This window comes from Callorhinchus milii, unplaced genomic scaffold, assembly GCF_018977255.1.
Source record: "Callorhinchus milii isolate IMCB2004 unplaced genomic scaffold, IMCB_Cmil_1.0 Scaffold5, whole genome shotgun sequence".
NCBI classification, from domain to species: Eukaryota; Metazoa; Chordata; class Chondrichthyes; order Chimaeriformes; family Callorhinchidae; genus Callorhinchus; species Callorhinchus milii.
Window position 1 is genome coordinate 16,142,674 of NW_024704746.1, and position 20,982 is coordinate 16,163,655.

Consider the following 20,982-nt stretch of genomic DNA (forward strand, 5'->3'; position numbering starts at 1 on the left):
TAATTTTTTTTTAAAAAAAAGTTTTGTGGTTGAAGTTGCCTCTGCTTGCACTAACGGGTTTTTTTTTTGGAAGGGGGGGGGGGGGTAAGGTTAAATGTTTTAAACTGTTGTTCCTAAATGCAGCCAAGTGTGTTTAGTTTACCCACTGGCGCTGTGCTGCTTACGATGTGTAAACGACTTGCAGATTGCAGTTCCGAATCTTCTACTCGATCTGCCTTTTAAATGCCTTGTGCACAGATCCTCGTGGAGAATAAATGTAGGGGAGGGGGGAAATCAACACGTTGAGAGTTTTTTTCTCCCCCCTCACACACTTTTCGCGGACGGGAATACCTATGGCTATGTGTAAAGCCGTCCCCCCCCCATCCCCCCCGTCCCCCCCCATCCCCCCCCCCCCCCCCCTCTCGCCCCACTTCCATCACTTTGGCACTTTTCAAGCCAACCAAAGATTCCCATTGAAGCGCGTTGTGTGAGATGTTCCAGGAAAGTGCAGAGCGCGCACACACACACATACACACACACACGGTTTCATTAAGGGAATAGTCATCTGCATTCCAGGGAATTGGACTGAGGTGCCTCTGAGGGAGAATGCAGTTGGAACAAATGTTCCGTTGTTTCGTTTCATCAGATACTCCGCAATTCGCTTCTTTTGTTCTGCTTCGCCAAAAGGAGTGCCATTTCGCATCATTCTGCACAAATTGTTGGAATTAATGCGAGGGCAGATTCTTACTGTTTGAAGGGGCATTACCATATCAAAGCATTCACAGCATTAGTTCAATTGAGAAAACGTCAGCCTGTCTCCCATTTGCTGTGAACTTTAGGCCCAAAGGCCATCAGGGATTGTGAATGGGTAAAATGGGGGAAGATGTGTTTGTTCTGTTTTCTGTACTTTTACTGTTTTGTAATTATGTCAGTTTTCTTTTAAAAAANCATGATGTGGTTGCTGCAACCTTTGCAAGAGCCCAGACTATTACTTGCCGCTGATTAATGGTTTGCTGTTAGAAAAATCAGTGACCTTCCTTGACAGGGAGAGTTACATAGTTTTTTCTGTCTTTGGTGAGAGTTCTTTTTTNATAGCCTTTCTCCTTTTGTGTCTCCCACTGAATTACATCAGTGGCCAGAAAATTGTAAGGAGCATAACCACCGTTGATCCAGACTGTTCAAGAATCTTCACGTAATCATATGGAAAAGTATTATTTTCTGAATGTAATGTCCATTAAGATCATATTTTGAAAACAGCGCTTGCAGAAATCCCTCTGAAAATTCCAACACAAGATAACTAATGTCTTGCGCTAATCATTAATAGTAGTGTGTGAGATCCATTTTGCGTAAACATATTTGAGGTGCAAACTTTTGAGAGTTTCTATGTTGTTTGCCCAGAACAAACTGTTTGTTTCGATCAAAGCTATTTTAAATAGTAAAGATAAAACAAGATTTTGGGATTCTATCCTGTTTGCTTATTTTACTAGCGAGACATGGCTGTGCACTTCTTTTAATCGATTCTTTTAATCTGTTATTCAAGAACCAGCTTTTTATGTAATACACTTTAAATTCAGTCTTTTTTAATGCTATGGCTCTATTTTAATTTACTATTATATATTAGCAATATGGTCACCAGGTGTATCGGAATATTTCTTCATTCACTAAATATTCCTTGCCATTATCACGCTCATGTCACCAGTAAATGTTGTGAACGCAGGTTGCTGTGAAGGACAAAAATCCTAGAAGCCATTTGCTGTTTGCATTAATCTTCAGATTATTCAAAGTGTTTCTCAATTGAGATTATGTAGAGCCAAAATGTTGTAAATCCTTCGAAGATACAGGATGATGTGGTGATAATACTTTATACTCAAATAACAGAATCAGACTACTTGGAAAGAAATTGAAGTGCCATAACAGCACTTCACCTGTCATTTTCAATCTTGGGCTTACTCTGTCAGAGACAGGAAGCAAACTGAAATGGGTGGATTGCTTTGTAACTAGTGGGGATCCAGTAGGATATTGAATGAGGCGCAGTCGTTGAGTACAAAGCAAATCACATCAGTTTGGGCCGGTGAAACTCAATTAGACTTTTCCTGGTCTGTTGAACTCCTGGGTTTTTCCTTTCATTAATGAACACATCAAAAGCAAGTAAACAAGACACTAATGCAACAGAAGTAAACTGAAAAATGCACACATCCCATAATGTAACAGTTTGTCCTAAACTTTGTCCAGCAAATCCCACTTTTATGGCTCCAATTTTCACCTTCACTGGACAAGCTAAATGCACGAGAGGGTTTTGGGTGTTTCTGAGAACTCAAGTTGAAAGAAGAAACGACTTCTCATTAAATATTTGTTTCCATCCATAGCAAAGATTTATTCAGTAGTTGGGTGTTCTCTTCTAACCATGACTAAAGCTTCCTGTACTCTATTAAGCTGCTGCATGAGGAAGTGTTGCCTGAAGAAGGGGATTATATTGGATACTTTGTAGTGGCAGAGGTGCCACTTTATTTCATCAGTTAAATCCTGTAAAATCATGCAGTTGCAAAAGCTACTGTGTAGACATTTTCATTATTTTCAAAACAAAACGCCAATAGTTTACACTATTTGAGAATGGAAACCCTTTTGGTCTTTGTATCTCTCAACCCACAATTTAATAATACAAATCTTAATGTTTTGGTTGATTAGGCTACAAACTATAAATAATTTGTGATGATTTCCTAAAAGAGCTGAATCAATTATAGCTCAAGGTTTTACGGTTTTATATGATAATAATTCTTGCATTTGATATAGCGTTTTTTGACGTCTTCGAGACGTCTCAAAGCGCTTCACAGAATATGCTGTAAAGTGAATTGACCGTACATTTGTGGGCAAAATGCGGCAGCCAATTGCGCACAGCAGTGTCCCACAAACAGTCGTGGATTTATCATCACTAAGATCAACATTCTTAGGCGTTCAATATTAAAGTTGACTTTTGGTAAAACTATTCAATTACTTAGATATCTGGGGCTCTAGATGATGAGGAGAAGTGGTTTAAATGTTGCTTAATGCTGAAAACTCACAGTTCATTAGTTCATTGTTTTCACAGATATCTGTATGGGTTATTGCGCAAAGCTGAACAGTCTTTCTTCTTCCATTTGGAGGTTTCCATTGCCATAGATCGAAGTTGTGTAGTATTTGTCAAATAATCGTTATACAGAACCAAATTAATTGCAAATCTGTGAGTTCCCTCCTCCTCTCCCCTCACCGGTTTATCTCTGCCAACTTGTCCCTCTGTCTCTCATAAAGGCGTTAATTCCTTCCCAGTGTTCAGTTCTGTAGCCACTGGTCACTCTTCAGTGCCTCACCCAAATGGCCATTATTCATGTTGTGAGCCTTGAATATTTGCAGTCTTATCAATTGTGGATGTGCGTGTGTGTGTCTGTGTGCGTGTGTGGAGGTGGTGGGTTTCTTATGTCCGTACTTCCAGTCAAGGTCATTGGATAGACATTAGGAGCAGGAACCTGAGTTGATTTTCAGGTTAATTTACCTCCTCTCCCTGCTGCTAACTTCCAAACCTGGGGTGTTGAGACCATTGTAGGGTCCGTCCTGCCAACCCGGCTGCAATGATATGAACACAAACTGAGGGTCATGCCTGGAGCACATTTCTGACATGTATGGCTAAACGGCTCACTGGATAAACTGGAGCTATAGGGGAAGGAAATCTGTGAAATTCATAATTTAGTGTCAGTAGCATATTGTTCAGAAATAATAATCTGCTTCAATCGTGTCTTGGAGCACAACACTCCACAGACCGTGATTAATAATTCAGGCAGTGATTCGAAGGGTCTTGCAGTGTAACAAAATTGCTGTTTTTTTTAACTTTCATCAAGCTATATCGAAATGTGCCTGGAAGCAGTCTATTTACTCAACCCTGTTATTTACAAAGTGTTAGGTTGAAAAAGCTTGCTAATATCACCTAGACTATTTGGAAAAATAAAATACAATGGCTACCACCTGCCGATAGATTGCAGCCTGCAGCTAAATGTCGATTGCTTAGGAAGCAAAACATTTTATACATTAAGCTATTTGTACAAAATATTGGCCGGTGGGTTAACGTGGGTCTTTTTATGTATATATAAATAATGTACATAATTAGGTACTGGATTCTACAAATGAAGCCACTCAGTGACCCTGCATGTTGGGGAAGAAGCTAAAATTGAACCCTGAGAAGATGATGAAATGTATAACCACTTTGGCATGAAACACTTAGACCATTATTCATGCAATGTAGAAACAAAAATGGGTCAGTCAATTAGTCTGTGTACCACCGCCTGTTGTAATCATTCGTTCATTCACCAAATCAGTCTGAATAGAAACAATAAGAAATGTTTTATTTTACACAAATTATGAGGTTTTAAAATGTGTTGCTGTTTTTAAGGTATAATTTGGCAGTGGATTGACCACCCTCTTGTGCCTGAGCAAAAGAAAACAGAAAAATGACAACATGTTAATGCTTGAATCAGGAATTCAACCTAATAGGAGTGAATTAAGTTGTTCAGTACATAGGGACTCCAGCTCTGATTAGCATCATTCTGATTTGTGTTATGATGTCATTTAGTGCGTGAAAAGGATCACTGAAATTAGTAAAAAAAAAGGACCTTTGTAAGGATGCATGTGCTAATGTACGGAAAGTCATTAAGTGACGGGCTACCTTTAATTGTCATTCTGTATCTTCAGGTTTAAATCGTGACTAGGTTGGGAATCCTCACAACAACTGGACCCAGCACCTGCTGCAGAGTCTCCTGGTGTCAGTGCACTGAAGGCACAGTGTCTCAGTCTATTCACTCAGTGCAGACAATTCAGCCATAGGGATCAGAAAATGACAAGCCAGAACCAATGGGCCTTGCTTGGGTCATGAAGTCAACTCAAAGGAATTTCCAGGGAACTGCTTGAAAGCAGAGGACAAATGTCACTCTGAATAGAGATGTTTAAATCAGGTTCTCGTCCATAGGGTGAGTTTTATTTCTGTTTTAGCCCGGATGTATTGTCTGAGTCTACAGAGCACAGCATTAATCACTAGTTGACAAGTTGAACGTGTGCTGAACAAAATAGGCCCCCATTGGTACTGTCATTGATTTCTTCCAATCTGTTTGGAGTACATTATTAACATTAAATTCACACAAAGGGATTCAGGCTTACCCTCTTTATTTTCAAGTTAAATGCAGCTATCTCACCACTAGTCTAACTAAAGCTGAATTTCACTTGGGCCTTTTCTGATTTAGTGATAGCTTGCAGATGTACTTTCTTGGTTTCCTGTCAATCAGGGTATTACACAAGTGCACAGAATTCTTAGCAGCCAGTCTTACTAGATTCCACTGAGTTTTAAAACATTCTCTGAAGAAGGCTAGCATTTCCATAAAAAGATAAATGTAGCACTGGCATGTTAAACTAAGCTGCTTTGCTTCTAAAAACCAAGTGATTCCATGTGTGTAAAATGAGATGGTTTGAATCTTGATGCGGCAGGTTTTCACTTTATTCAGAATATTTTTGAATTCTGGCATATCATCGACTGAAAGCAGTCACCTTGACTAAGCCCTTTATTAATTGCTCTGTCATTCCGTAGTACTGTACTACCTTTAAAGATGTGTTTCTGTACTGTGTAGTAAACAGTGGCATCTTGTGGTCTTTCTTGTATTCAAAGCTTTATTATTTCATAGCCAGCTGGCAGTTTTCACAACTCAAGGTGTAATCTGAGAGTTGACCTGGGCACTGATAGCCAAGACATAAGACTATGTCCTCAGACCAAAAATATGTCTCTATTTTTAATATTAATTTGTCTGCAAAAGAAGCATTTAAATTAAGTCTGAGTCCTACAGATCGTGAGCTTTGAGAATTAATTAACCAGTCTTCAATTCTTGCAAAGGGATAAAATGTTATAATGACTATTTTCCTTGTGGAGCATTTTTTTAAAAAGATTGAACTGATTTTTTTTAAAAATCAAGGAATAGGAGATAGTGTAGCTCAGTGGGCTTGCACGCTGTGCTTCACCTCTGGGTTTGAATGCTCAGTGATGGAGTGGCGATTTCCTCTCTCGACCAGCTCAGGGAGGATCCTAATTGAAATGTGTTCAAGGATCCTAATTGAAATGTGTTCAGTGTGTTGTAGTATCTAAAAGGTATGAATCTACAGCATTAAATCGCCTATGATTGGCACTAAATTATAAACCTCACTTAGAGAACACCAAAAATGTGGAAGCTGGAAATGTCAGTAACACCACTTATTTGAGGCTGGCATCAAGGTACATTGGTAGGGCTGTGCATTATTCTGTGTCTAACACCCGCTCTCCCTCATCTAGGTGTGTTTTATTGTTCGTGCTTGATACAAAGATTAGTAAGACAGAAAATGTTTCCTGACCGTTTATTTGTTGGCTCCTTTACCATAGCCTCATCTTTGTGTAGAATATTAGCCTGGGATCAGCGTGGAATTACATAAAATTATTTAATGAAGCATCCCTGATAAATGATAAGTTAGAAATGCCATCATTGTAAATGTATTTTGTTTTTAAAGTTTCCAAAATATGTGAGGAAATAAGAGTTGTCTTTATCGAAGGTATTTTTTAAGATTTGAATACTTGAAAAGGTAATTGGTAAAAATGAGAATGGGAGGTCAGCCCCAATCACATAGTGGATAGCGCTATAGCTTTTGAAGCTGGCTGTTTTTTTATCTCGGTCCGTGCTGAGTTTGCTTATCTCAGCTACGGGTTGAATGGAGAGGCAGAATTTGGCTCTGCCTTTCTCAGACTTGGGGAGGAGCAAGTCAGCCAGGGTACCTGCTCCTGGTCCCCCTTCAGTACCTTATATTGATTGTGAGGATGTGGGCATTGGGTGGGGAGAGATCAGGCTCGGCTGTGACGCCCTCTACAGTCGACACTGCCAAGACTCGCGCGTGAATAGCAGTCACGTCAGCTGGTACCAGAGAGCATCCAGTGCTCGTGAAACTATGCCCCAATAAGTGGAAGGCAAATAAGGCACAGAAAGGCATATGCCAGCAGGGAGAAACTTAGATAAAAATTGAACACTACATTTTTTAAAAAAAATCAATTGGGCATTTGAAATATTGGGGAAATGCAAACAATTGCTCATCAGCACCATATCACAATAAGTTATTCCTTTGTATTCAAGTTATATATACATCTAACCCTGACATGATCAGTGTATCTTTCCCACAGGGTGGAGAGTGCCGCAAAAAAGAAGGGGTCTGATTTCAGCGCTCTGCTGCATTTGTTTTGCTCCCTTGTTAATTCTGGGCAGGATCTAACGTTGCAAAGGCTATGCCGTATGATTTTCAATGACGTCCTGGTTTATGTTGAGTGGTGGTGTTGGCACATATGCTATTAGTGCTTATACCCGTTCGCACATGTGGTCAAAATTTGACAAAGAGGTGGCACATTTGCAAGGTAAATGTGCTAGAGGCAGGAAAGTGTCACTGAGTGTCAGAGCGAACTGTGCACCACTTTCCTGCCTCCAAACATACAAGCTAAACAAGCCATTAACACCTTAAATAACCTACAAACTGATTTGAATTCAAAGCCTAGCTCAGTGGCTGTAAATAGGCCATGAATACATTAGTATGTAAATAGTTTGAACATTGTATTAATCCTCTAAATTGGTTTTTACAGATAGTTTCAAAATTTCCCCGCAAAAATGCATTTTGCTTTGTTGCCTCTCTGCACCTGCCTTTTTAATCTTTTTTTAGTCCTCTTGAAGTGTGATTTTCCCCCACCTTTGTTTTAAGATGGCTCAATAGCATCAATTTCTGAGCTCTGGTGTATTTCCTGTTATAGAAAGAACTTGCATTTTATTCCACTACATCACACCTCAAAGCAGATAAAGCATCAGACAATTTCTCCAGCAAGGTTGTGTAAACACCCTTGAAGTGGCCAATACCTGGCCTGTAAAGGTGCTCCCACCGCATTGAAGGCAGATAGTTGATGGGGAAACTCTGAGGCCTGGGACGACAGCTAACAGAAGCCATTACCTGGAGTCTGAGTTAGTGAACACATGTTCATAGATCCAAGTCTTGAAATACACTTTGATTGGCAAACAGAGAGGTAAGGGGCTACTGTTCAATCTCCGCATCTCCAACTGGTGGGACTGGTTCAGCTTAATGTATCGGGATTTGTGTCTGAGCTGCGGGCAGGACAATCCTGGCAATGCTTTCAGGCTTTTAATGACGAGCCTTGCCACTCACCAGAAAGGTTACAGATAGTTCCTGGTACCCACCGTCAAACTAGCGACATGAGACGTCCTCCCTATGTGAAAGGTGCTATATAAATGTAAATTGTATTGGATTGCATGAGGTCTGCAGAGCAGTATAATGGAATCTGGAGTTGATTGTTTCTGTAACTTCTGCACAAGTCTGTGTCATGCTTATGGGTCATTTAAAAAAAAAAAAAATTGCAGTTCAAAAGTTCAAGCTCAGACTTGGATCATCCATCAAAAACATATTTGATTATTAGGACCACGGGATGGATTTATGAGCAGGAGATCCTGCCTTATACATTTATTGGACTTTTTCCCCCCCCAGAGGATGTGACAAACATTTATTGGAAGGGGTAATCTGGCAGATATTGGATATTTTGATACTGTGCCCCTTCAGAAACTGGCCCTGAAGGTGGGAACCTATGGAGTTACAGAAGGAATAAAGTGGATTGACAACTGGTTAAATAGTAGAAATGGAGGCAAGAATTTTAATGGGCACAATCAGGTTCGGGAGAAGTGTAGGCCAGAGCTCAGCTATTTCTCTTCTGCAATGTGCATAAATTAAATAGATGAGGGATTAAAAGACTACTTTTTACATTTGCTGGTGACAGAAAATTGAGTCGATGGCAAAATGTACAGTGGAGGTTGATATTAATTAAAGAGATCTAAGGAGTCCCAGCAGTTGGTCTGATGATTGGAAAACACCCTTTAATGTTAGTGAATGCTAAATAGGTCCAGATAGGATTAACTCTGAGATCAAGATGAATTGGTTTACCTTGATGAAGGTGGAGGAGGGAACTGATTTGAGAGTCAATGCAGACAGTGTTTAAAAATTGGCAGGATTGAGGTAATGATTAATAAGGCAAATAGATTGTTAGAAGTGTTGCCAGAAATTTGGAGACCAAGTGCAGAGATGTGGTAATATTTCTATAGAATACGTTAATGAGCCCACACTTTGAATATTGCATTCAGTTTTGTTTCTGATATTGCCAGTGGCACAGTGATTCATTAGCAAAAGAGCAGAGTAGAAACAAAATATGATTCCTGGACTTTCTAATAAAGCTAAGCCTAGGGAATTAACTGCCTGTTTATACTGGCGATCAGAGGTCACATTGGAATGGAGGGCTCCACTGAAATCCGACCTCTGACTGCAGTTGTAGTTTCAAATGAACTTGCCTCTGGGATAGATTTCATCTTGGAACCAATTTGAAGGCAAAGCAGGCATTTGATGGATTCCTTCTCCGTAGTATTCCTCCATTCCACCCACCAGATTGTATTGGATATTGTACATGCATACCAAAACCATGATTGTGTGCCACACATGCGTGCACTCCATGTCTCAGGTATGTTTCTGCCTAACTGCATTTGGCTTACCTTGTTTGATCTGATGTACCCATGTGCTACTTCCCCTAACCATTTGATGGAACTGTACAGGCAGTGTCTGGTGTACCTATGCACACAATGCCTGAGATCTGCCCATACTGCCTAATGTGTGCACGTGCACAGGCATGGAACTGCTTGCTGAGAGCCAGCAACATACGCAAAGTAGCACCACTCATTCTGCCTGAGTGGATTCACGTACAGAGCCAGGTTTAAAAGGGAAATTCCAGGCACCAAGTGAAATAGATTTCAAAGTGGATATTTTCAAATTACAGGGAGCAGTCATTGATTGCTCTATAGAGATTCTTAGCAGTCTTTAGTCTCCAAACATTGTTCAGGAATTCGATGAGTAAATTCTTTCACTGGATTTCAGGATAACCATTATTATACAAGCAGGACCCCCTAATTACGAGTGCAGGTTTTCCATGTATACGAAAGCCTCTAAAAGCCCATTTATGTTACCATTGCTAGTTCTCTGGCTATTGTAAGGTGCCTTGGGACATCATAAACTAGGACATCTTATTTTCTTTAAGTGGTACCATCTTGTCAGTAGCCTTAGTAAGTAGACTTGTCAGTAGTAAGTAGATACGATCCACTTTGAAACATGCATTTTTGGTGTTTGGAAGATGAAATAAGTATGAATCAGAAGTTGGGTATTCGAAGATTATACCACGGTCTGTGCTTGTTCGGGGATAAATTCAACAAAGACCACATACTGTATTTCCCCGCTTTCAAGAAGAAAGCGTTCCTCTATTGTATCCACGGGCTGCCATGTTTCTCTGACCTTCTCTGAAGAAGCAGTATGAGTTATGATGCTGCTGCTGCTCTGCATACTCTTTGCCCATACAATGGAGAGGCACACAGTCCAGACATTAGTCTCAGCTCAAAACAACCGTTGCCTATGTTTGGTGATTCTGATGTCGCTTCTGCTGTTTTGGATTCAGACACAGAGAAAATGCAGCTGGGTGTGAGCACCAGCAGCCTCTGGCTTCAGAGCCAGTTCTACTTGAAGCAGCGTTAAATTTCCTGCAAGATCATCATGGCATTTCATGCCTCTGAGCAGCCAAATCAAGAGTGGCTCGGGTAACGGTTTGAAAGCAGGATGCAAACCAAGATATTTTGTTTTTTTTTAAAAAAGGAAAATAAACTCTTCTGTCACAATAAACTAACCGTTTAACTGAAAGAAATTAACGCCTAAAGGAAGTAAAATGTAGGAGCTGGGCCTTTAGGGAGAAGAGAGTTCTAACACACTTGTGTACAACGAGAGAGAAAAAAATAGGAAGGATTGGAGTCAAATCTGGTGTTACTTGTAAGAATGGCAAGTTGCTCCTGGTAGTTTTGTTCAGTCTCTGCCCCCCCTTTCTATATTTCTTGCCTGTTTGCCCCATACACCCCTCTCCAGGTGATGGCTCTTGCTGTAGTTTGATTCCATGATGCAAGCAATCCATTGGTACTTCGCCCAATTGATCTTTCATCATGGTTGAATGCAGGCAATACATTTAGGCAGGAAAAGTGAATGTCGGTAGCAAATGATTATCAGGGCCAATTTAGCTGAGTCTAATCTTGGGTTTGCCCATTGATTGTGGAGAGAATGTAGTCTTGGTCACTTTCTATTGCCCATTCTTCCCTTAAATATATTGCTTTTATTGGGATGTGGTTCCTCAGGCAACTCATCCAGTATCTTGCTCATGTGTTACTTAGACTGTAAGTGTTGGATGTGATTTCGCCATCTGGAGCATCAGATGTGAGCCTGATCTCACCCTGACATTCGCATTTTCCAGCAAGTTTTATCGGACAAGTGTCTGAAGCAAAAATACTGATTTCTGTTTTCCTTCCTTCCCCTGCCTCCCTCCTCTCTCCCCGCATCTTTTTGAACAGAAAGGTATAATTACCAATCTGGGGAACAGAATTCAAGTGAATAGCTGCCTTCTTTTCTTTAACTGGTACCATCTTGTCAGCTTTCCCAGGTCTGTTCCAACTTTACGCTAATCAGTGCCTAATACTTATACACATGAATAAACAAGCATTCGTGCCTCCTGTTCAACTTTCCCTTCCTCAGTCTGCCAGGTACCACCTGATCAAACCATTATCCAATTACATTCCATAATAAATTGGTCACTCAATCCACGATGGTTCGAGGGACACTGCTGTGCGCAATTGGAAGCCACATTTTACCCACAAAGTATACAGTCATTTCACTTTATAGTATATTCTGTGAAGCGTTTTGAGACATCTTGAAGACGTGATAAGGTGCTATATCAAATGCAAGGATTATTATTCTGCCTTGTATGTATTTGTTTACTACATTCCTAATCTATTGTTGCTCCAAACTCATCCATTCACCAACTGATTCCTTACTTTTACTTCTAATTACCAACTGATTCCTTACTTTACATCTAAAGAGACCATCTGGTTCCACTTCCCCTTTCCACCCCTGCAACCAGACATGATCAACAATGTTAAAGTAATTATTGGACACACACAGATATTATTTAATTTTAAGGATGATGACATTCCCATTTTACAGAATCTAAGGCTGCAGAGAGTAGTTATTAGCAAGATTTCACTTTAAGGCACAGCGGTACAAAGGTTCCATAATTGTTTGTTACAGCCATAATGTAAAACTACACATCATAATGATCAGCTCAACAGAGTCGCATTGGTCTACGATGTTAAAGTGATTCCAAATTCAAGTTTCATGCTGGCAAAGCTTAGCACTGGTATATTCCCAAAATACATCATTCTTATGTCATAAATAACTTGCTGGGGTTCTATTCAATGACTCCAGCATCTCGCCCTATCCCTGGGAAGCCTGGGGCCATTTTAATCCACCCTTACAACCCTGGCTGGGGCCAGCATACTTAGCATGAACCGCCATTCAAACCAGGATCCTCCTGGTCAGTTAGCTCCAATTTTATCCCCGGCATCTGTCCCGTGGTGACTCTTCTGTCGCTACATGTGCAGCAGACTGGTTTTGCTGGAGATGTAATTAATAGTATTTCAAATCCTTCGAAGCCCTGAAGTGAAAGAATAGCCTAACAGACATTAGCATCAAACAAAATATTCTCAGCATCCAACACGTTACCTTCACTTTGTTTTGGAAGTCTAATGGTTGCTGTGTTGTCATTGATAAGATCTGGTCTGCTTGGAGGCGGTTTTGTGGCGGGAGGGTGTTGATACTCTGCCAGTGTTCAAGACAGCTTAGAATGATCTTGCTTCTTGTGGCAGCTTGCCCTTTGGCCTCCGAGCAGACCCTACAGAGGAGAAACTTAACAATAGTACAAGTTGAGGTTAATGCATCAGTTGCCATTCTGGGAGAGTAATTTGTTTTGTTTCATTGTGAAGATGTAGAACTCTGGGCAAACATTTTCATGATATAAACCTCGTTAGTTTATACTGTGGAGGGGAAAGCTTAAAGGAGAAACTTAGACCTTTAATCTTGCACAGTAAATAACACAGCATGCTTGTTTTATTTGTTTGTTTTGAGAAAGAAAGATGAATCAAATTACTACAAAGTAAAGGGCTTGTTTGAGTACCCTGCTCTTGCCCTCGGTAGGAGTGTTCGATGGAAGCTCCTATGATATTGAATGGCTTAAATATATTCCACAGGCTGCAGAGGTAAAATTAGGTCCTTTGTCTTTTAATCGCAAGTTAAAAACACTACCATGTTTGCTTTTATAGCACAATATCAAAAATTCATACCAGTGCCTACTTAATTTTGCCAATCGTCGACAGCATATTTATGAGTAAAACGGAACAGAGGGAAATGTCCCAGAAAACGTGAACCGCGCATTATTTGATGCTGCATAGCTACGAGGTGAAGGGTTCAGAGAGGATTTGTTTTTACCCTTTAGCATGTAATGGGATAGTTTAATAGAAGTTTTTTCAAAAAAAAGATTGGAATTAATAGGATTAGCACTGTATTGTTTGGGCTGGATATCGCTGTTCTGCTGCTGTGGAGTCTGACTCGAAAAGGAAATCTTGCTCAATACTGTTGCGTAGATAACCAAGGGAGGTAGAATGTGAAGTGCAGTAATTGATTTAACTCTTTCATTGAAGCAGACATGAGAATATCAATGCAGTCCCATTAAACGGGGGCATGCAGGTGGGGGTGGGGAGCACTTTTGAGAGTTTGAGTGGCACTGAACAAGGGTCCAGGGATTGCATGGTGTGTTCCGTTGGTTGGCGATTGCATGGCAAAGCTTGAGGCAGTATGTTTTAAACGCTAAATATCTGTGGCAGGATTAGCGAACCAAAATAAAAATTACAAGCGAAGTTGCAAAAAAAATTTCACGATGTATTCAGGGAATACAATACTGTAATTGCAAAAATGGTTCCATAGATTTCATTAATTCCACTTCATTAAATAATCAGCATTACCAATTCACAGAAAACTAATTTCTGAAGATGTATGATAGAAAAGTGCATACTTTAAAATTACACAGAAATTCAGTTCTCAAAGGGGAGCTCATTTGCAAATGTACCTGAAGGTAGATGTTGAAATGCAGCTACACTTTATTATATATAATTACTCATTCCACTTATTAATAATTATTTTAGCTGTGACCTTATGATGAAACTGAATTTTTAACTTCGCTTTGTGTTCTGATACAACAATTTTCCCGTTAAGGAACGAGGTTCTGTCTATTGTTAATAAATAACAGTGCGTCTATGTGAATGTCCTTAATGATGATTATATATTTTTTTAAAAAGTTGCTGATGTGGGTAATGCGAAATTGTTGTGTGGTTTGGAGGAGGGAAGAAATAATCCCAAAATATTTGCCAAAAGAGCTCACCGTTATTTAAGCAAATTTATCTTTGTCCACACTCCCCATTGCTAACCCCCAGGATAATCAAAAGCTATTTATTGCACTGTCTGCTTCAGAAATATAAAATGTTTCTCCCTAATCTGCTGCTGTGATTAAGAATAAGTGAAGTCAAAGTCCTTCAAGCTATTTCAGACTAATTCAGTTTAGTGCCATTGGGGAAATTTCTATGACACACCTTGGCTTCGGTTTCATACCAGTGCAGATTTATAGCCCATTTATGTAAGTACCCTTGATGCGGTTTACTCCAAGTACCAGCAAGATAAGCATAAGAGCTGCCCCATTTATAAAGCAGTTACAGCCCGCCAACTCTAATCACCACAGATTAGCCTGAGGACAAATTTTATGTCATGCATCGTGACGCAGTGTGCTTGCGTTACATTGCTAGTCCCTGTGTTGCCAAGCAACAATGGTGGCTACCTATACCTGCGTGATGCCACTTCAATACTTACTCTGGTCAGATTTTTATTTCCACTGCAAATTGCGGTGAACGGGACTTTTTAGCAGAGATTTCACACCGGTCACTGACTCAATAGATATTCTGTTTGTTGTGACAAAGTCTCCTCCTGGCTTTGTCTAAACCTTCACCATCATATCTTGTTAAGATCCTTCCCTGTTTAGGACATCTGCTTTGCCCATGGGCTCTAAAATAACAAAATCGGACTTATTTTTACAGCATGCAATGACTTATTCATTTTCTTTTTAGCATGCGACGCATGCCAGTTTCACCCGAGAGTAAAAAATGGCAGAACACAGCGCATCTGATCATGCCAAATGGCTCCATTGACGAGAGGCATTCTAGTCTTGTGATACCACTTAGTGTTTTTTATAGAGAATGATTCTGGTAAGTAGATAACACAGTAATATTCTGCGCCTGCGGTCTTATTCAGCAGGTTTACGGTAATTTGAAAAGCTTTTGTTTCGGTATTACCCTTCACAGCAGGCCCACCAATTATCTTCCTGTTCTCTAGCAGCTTTTACAGGGAATATTTCTGCAACGGCACTGAGAATATTATCCACAGCAATTATACTTTAATGGGATTACATTTTGCAAATATACATAAAATTCTGCAACGCAACATGGATTGATTGAAATCCATACCCGGCATTCTGTCCTTTTATTTCAAAAGGAGTCTTGTCCTCCTCGCCCTCTGTAAATCCACTAAGTTTGGATGATTTAACTCCAATTGTTTTTGATTTATCACTGAGAAACACACTCCCACAAAGCTGACAGACATAAACGTACAGATTCCTCGATCAGCCAGCCCACTATGGGCGGCAAGAGATAACAGTGATGAAAGTAATCTCTGTACATTGGTCCATTTTATCATCACGAGACACTGAATCTCTAAATGGTTCATGGTCCAATGCAGAGCACTAAGCCTCGAGAAGAACCAGCATATTCTACATGAGTGCAATCACACTAGAACAATTTTTAAAAGTATAGCTTCATCTCGCTTTGAAACAAAGCTGAATTGAAGCTCTTGGTGACAACTCCAATAGAAATTCTGTAAGTGATGGCCTTGGGGAGATGGTAATGTAAAATGCAGTGAAACGAGCTAATTGAACTTAGCCGAGGCAATGACTTGTTATGGGCATGCCATTTGCTTTCCACACTGTAGAATATGATGGATTGTTATCCTAAAACCTGCGTAACGTAATTACCTTCCAAGTCTTCTTATTCTTATAATAATAAGTCTTGGCCATCGTGGCTCAAATGTGAAGATTTTCTTCTCAAACCCGTTGCAACCTGCAGCAGGCAGGCATGTTAATACTGTGCTCAGTGCAAGCCTGTTAGTGCTAACATGGGATTCTCGCAGTTTGCACCAATTTGTTAATCCCTTTTACCAAGCAAGAACATTTAATGACTCCCCTAGCAGTGAGCTAATGCTACTCTGAGGAGGGAGCATTTTGAATTCCGCTGCTGTCAATTTCTTTTCCATTTTCCCACCTCGGTGCTAAATACTGTTGGTTTGATGGAGCAGGTGCGTAAATCTGAAGCCACCTGTGTGATTTTAATGCATTTATTGAAGGTCTGAACTGAGAAAAATGTCTTCTGGTTGGTCACTGTCGAGCCAAACGGATGCTGACAACATGACAGAAGCTTTTCTTCCGTGGTTCTTCTGAAAGCTCTAAAACATGGGAAATGACCACTGCGAGATATCCCCCCACATTCACAGGCTCTGAACGGTTCAAGAAGAACATTTGCGTTTCATTTCATTTAAAATCGATATGTTCAGCACAGAACTTCACTCATCCAGGAATCCACCATTTTGGGAGACTTCTGCCAAATGCAAACTGTAACCAGCCAGGAAACACAAAGCACGGTAAAGCCAGCCTCAAAACTTACCAGGCACAAGCTACCACTTGTGCAATGCTGTTTCAACACAGGAAATTCCCCGATATTTGTTTTAATGATAACAAGCACAATAATTCTTACATTTGGTATAGTGCCTTTCAAATCAAATGCCGTTCCAAAAAGCTACACAGGATACACTATAAAGTGCTGTGACTGTTTTGTGGGCGAACAGCAGTTTACATTTACATTGTGTGCAGTTTACATTTTATTACAAATAAACATTTCACCATCAGGCGAGAAGGTTAAACTTACTGCGCTTAAAGTTTTAGATTAAATCATAGTAATAGATTGAATGGGAGTTTTTTTTAAGCGAAGGCAGGGCATGAAAGAAGTTGATTGATGTTTACTTGATTGTTTGGTATTTTGGGTTTTGTAAGCAAGACTGGTCTCGAGCAGGATATTTTGCATTAAAGATATATTCATAACAAACGAGCCGAGGAATTCAATCCACCAGTGAACGCTCATGAAAATTTAAACTGTATTTCTGACATTGATTTTAAGATTATTACCACAATATTATCCGCATTTCACCTTGTGCTTAAAAGATCTTGCACAGTGAAATTTTCACACACAAATCTGTGTTCTCATCGCCCTCTACACCTAGGCACCTGATGCCAGAATCAACAACCATGGGATCATCAAAAGGGGAATCAAATGATGGTTACAGAAGTTCAGTGGCGGTTGCTTTACTGTACATTGCAGATTTCCTGGTACTGAGCAGCATTTCAGCTATTTTTTTCTCCCCACTTATGAATAGTAAATGCTATATAGAGATATTTTTGCCTTGTGCAATGACCAGGTCAGCTTTGTCAGTATGAAACAGAGTGCTGCCTAAGCTTTTGTCTCTTGACCGACAGAAGGTATGAGAGGCAAGTTTTCACTTGTTCAAATGCCAAGCCACGTTGGCCCAGTTAATCCCCCTATCAATTCATGTGTTAAATGTGGCAGAACGTTTAAACCTAATGATCAGGACTTAGACTGAATCGGCATCTGCAACATTGAGAAATTTGTTAAAAGACATTTGGGAGAAGAGATTGCCTGTCACCGTGCCCTCATTTAGCTTGTGTGGGCATATTACAAAGATGAAGAAAGCTAAGAATTACAGCTCAGGCAATGGCCAACACTGTTGTGATCCTTTTATCACTGAAAATCATGCAGTAGTTTATAAATCCCTCCTTTGTAAATGCACAATGCGGTGAAGAATGTTATTGTCCCAAGGTGTCCCCTTGTCTCAGTACGAGTGTGAGTTTTAAGAATTTCATTTCAAAGGAGGCTGGACTGGCCTAAATATTTCACTTACCTCTCCTGAAGGCGCTGCCATTACAAAGGCAACTCCTGTTGTCCAGCGCCTGACTCATGAGGCCATTCGTAATGTGTTTGAGACAAGTCAATGAGCTGTCCACTCTGGGAACCATCATAACTCAGTCTGATTCTGCCCTCGCGGAGATCCACCCGGGCACTTCAGTATAGACCACAGTAGGCCCCTATCCATGGATCACTCGACAGTAATCTGGAGCAGAAACCATGGTGGATTGGACATTCAACTCCATCCCCTCCGAAGTCGAGCTACACAAAAACTACAGCATTTGTATCGCCCTTCATGTAGGATAATGTCTCAAGCGTATGTCACAAGGTAGGATCAGACACTTAGCAAGGACAAAGGGGTAGGGAAAGGTGTTCAGACAAATTATTGCACCCCATACGGTTAACTCAGTGCAGGCTAGGGATAAGTCATAATCATCTTGATCTGTATGGTTTAGTTTTATGTTCGGCTGTGGGAGGAAGACCCTTGCAATCATTTTGGTCCTGTGTAATATTAATTTGTTGACGTTACCTTGTAGCAGAGTCATTTAAGCCCATTTGAATATGTTCAGTCGTTTCCGAGCTCGGTTTCAAAGTGCTGTGCGGCAAGTCACATATCAGTGGATATCCTGTACAATCATTTTTACGTAAAATAATACATTGGCGCCTTGTGACTAGCCTGCAATCATGTCACTTGGGTTGGTAGGTGCTGCTAATAATTTTGAGGCAGAAAGTATAAAGCTAAGAGATCAGAAACTATTCACCGTGGTTCCCCTATCAATAAGCGGTTAAGGGCACGACCGATGCAACACCAAGTACAGGGCACACTCTTCCTGCTCAGAGCTGCATGAAGCCAAGCGTAGTGAATCTGTGAAAGTGGACAGGTTACTGGTTAGGAAGGGATTGGAAGGATTGAGGGATTGGGTTCGGGTGGAAACTGAATATTTTCTTTCTTTGTTCAAGCTGTGAAACTGCTGGATATCAAGTGCCTTCAGGTCTGTGGACTGAATGCAAAGCTTTACATCTGAAATAGATTTTAAATCACCAGATTGAGTTTATTAGCGCACCTTTAAAGTCCTTTGTCACATTAAAGCTGTGAACCCAGAGAGTTAAAGACTGCACACTACAGTTTGAACTTATCAAATAAAATCTAACAGTAAAAAAAGAGACAATTGCAGGTACCACATTTTCTGAATTTTGCACATGGGCTCATCTAGAGATTAAATATTCCTCCAGTTTAATTAGACCATGTATGATGTTTAATATATCTGTCCCTGTTAATTTGTTAAAATGTGTTGCACAAAGCAGTCAAAAGGTCAAACGTTAACCGAGGCTGACATCTAAACAAATTAAAACATTCCATCTTATGGCAAAACTGCAGCTAAATTTGATTTTGTACTCGTATAGTTCAACCACACGTGACACTGAACAGAATTTATTGCTTTGCTTTCAGCAACATGCTCTTTTACTGAATTAATGGCAGCCTATATAGCATGATCCAAGTCGGGAAATACGTAGAAAGCTAAATAGTATTGAATAATGTTTTGAAAGAAAACAGTAATGTATCTTCAACATCAATTTCACCAAAGCCACTCTTGAAGAATTAAGTACTGTAACTGGAAGAGTCAGTCTTCACAAAGCTCATCATCTCGATGTCTGCTGCATACATTAATATTGCACATCAGAGCACAGACTCGTTCTCTGAAATTACAGATACGTTGTTATAAAAGTAGTATCATAACATATTCAGCACTTTATATAAATATTTTAATTTTCTAAAAAGAAGTGTTTTTTGTGGCACGATTTAATAAGCCGGTGTTTCTGTCATTTACAAAAAAAGATTTCTCTGACTGTTGGTATGGCTGTACTTCATTAAACTGTAATAAAAAAAATCAGCGGCTGGTAAAGTTCTAGGGGAAAACGTATTGAGTCTTCATCGTGTACCTGGGCATTAATAATTCAACTGAATTGTGAAGCATTATTATTCAGGACTAGAATAATATTATATGAAAGTTGAGATGCCTGAAAATCTGCTGGAGTAGAATCAACATTTACTTTGTAAGAGTTTAGAAAAAGGGCATTCGGATGCCTTTAGGTCAAGGAACTCAGAGCCAAATAATCCAGTTCCTTCTCTCCAGCATTCTCGAACCGGGTAATGAATACTGGTCCTCGGAAACAAACAGTAACTCAGTAGACTGCAAAAATATTCTGTCAGCAAATTCTATTTATACCTTGAAAACAAGGATTTCACAATAGAAATTTCGAACAAGAAACCGAAAAGAACAGGAACGAGTAAAGTCACTGTACTCGCCCCGGCACACCCCAACCCAAGTCTATTTTCTAAACCAACATTGCACTGTTAATATAGTGTACACATACTAAATATTTTGGAATAATTTTTGGTAGCTGGGAGGAAAGGAAACTTCCAGGAGGCTTGGTGGAGACACAGAGAGAAGTGATTGGATGAGGGTAGTATCTGTGTTAATATTGTGCTTTATTAAATACTGAATTGTCGTTTCAGCAAATGATGCTGTTTGGATTTTACTTTTGGCTTGTTTGAAGCGTTATCATTGCAGCGCTCAATTCCCCTCTCTAGTTTTCTCTGCTCCTCTTAAAGACACAGGTTTTGGCCAGGCCACACCAGCTCTTGGGGCTCCAGCACAAGTGACCACTCTAAATTTAGAGTCATGCCTTTGGAGTACTGTTTTACTGTTTTTTTCCGAGGACAAACATTCATTAGTGTTGGCAGGCTGTTCAATTGAGGGAGCTATCAAAGCCAAGCCTGATTACGCTGTCGTTTTACATCAACACATGAGCAACTTCAGCAGAAGTCAATGGATGGGAACGAGAATTGTTGATATTCCCCACCTTCTATTCCCCTTGACACCCCCTCCCT

General features: G+C 40.1%; 1 protein-coding gene across 4 annotated transcripts in view; it reads left to right on the forward strand.

Annotated features, from left to right (window-relative positions):
- Nucleotides 1-20,982, forward strand: part of adgrl2a (adhesion G protein-coupled receptor L2a) — a 258,264-nt gene that overhangs the window by 97,364 nt on the left and 139,918 nt on the right. Inside the window, exon 1 of one of the 4 annotated variants that reach the window (XM_007887232.2) lies at nt 4,757-4,970. The exons of the other annotated variants lie outside the window; for them this stretch is intronic. The gene's annotated coding sequence lies outside the window, so the exon portion shown is untranslated. Of the gene's footprint in view, nt 1-4,756; nt 4,971-20,982 lie in introns of those variants that run through there. 4 annotated transcript variants of the gene reach the window in all.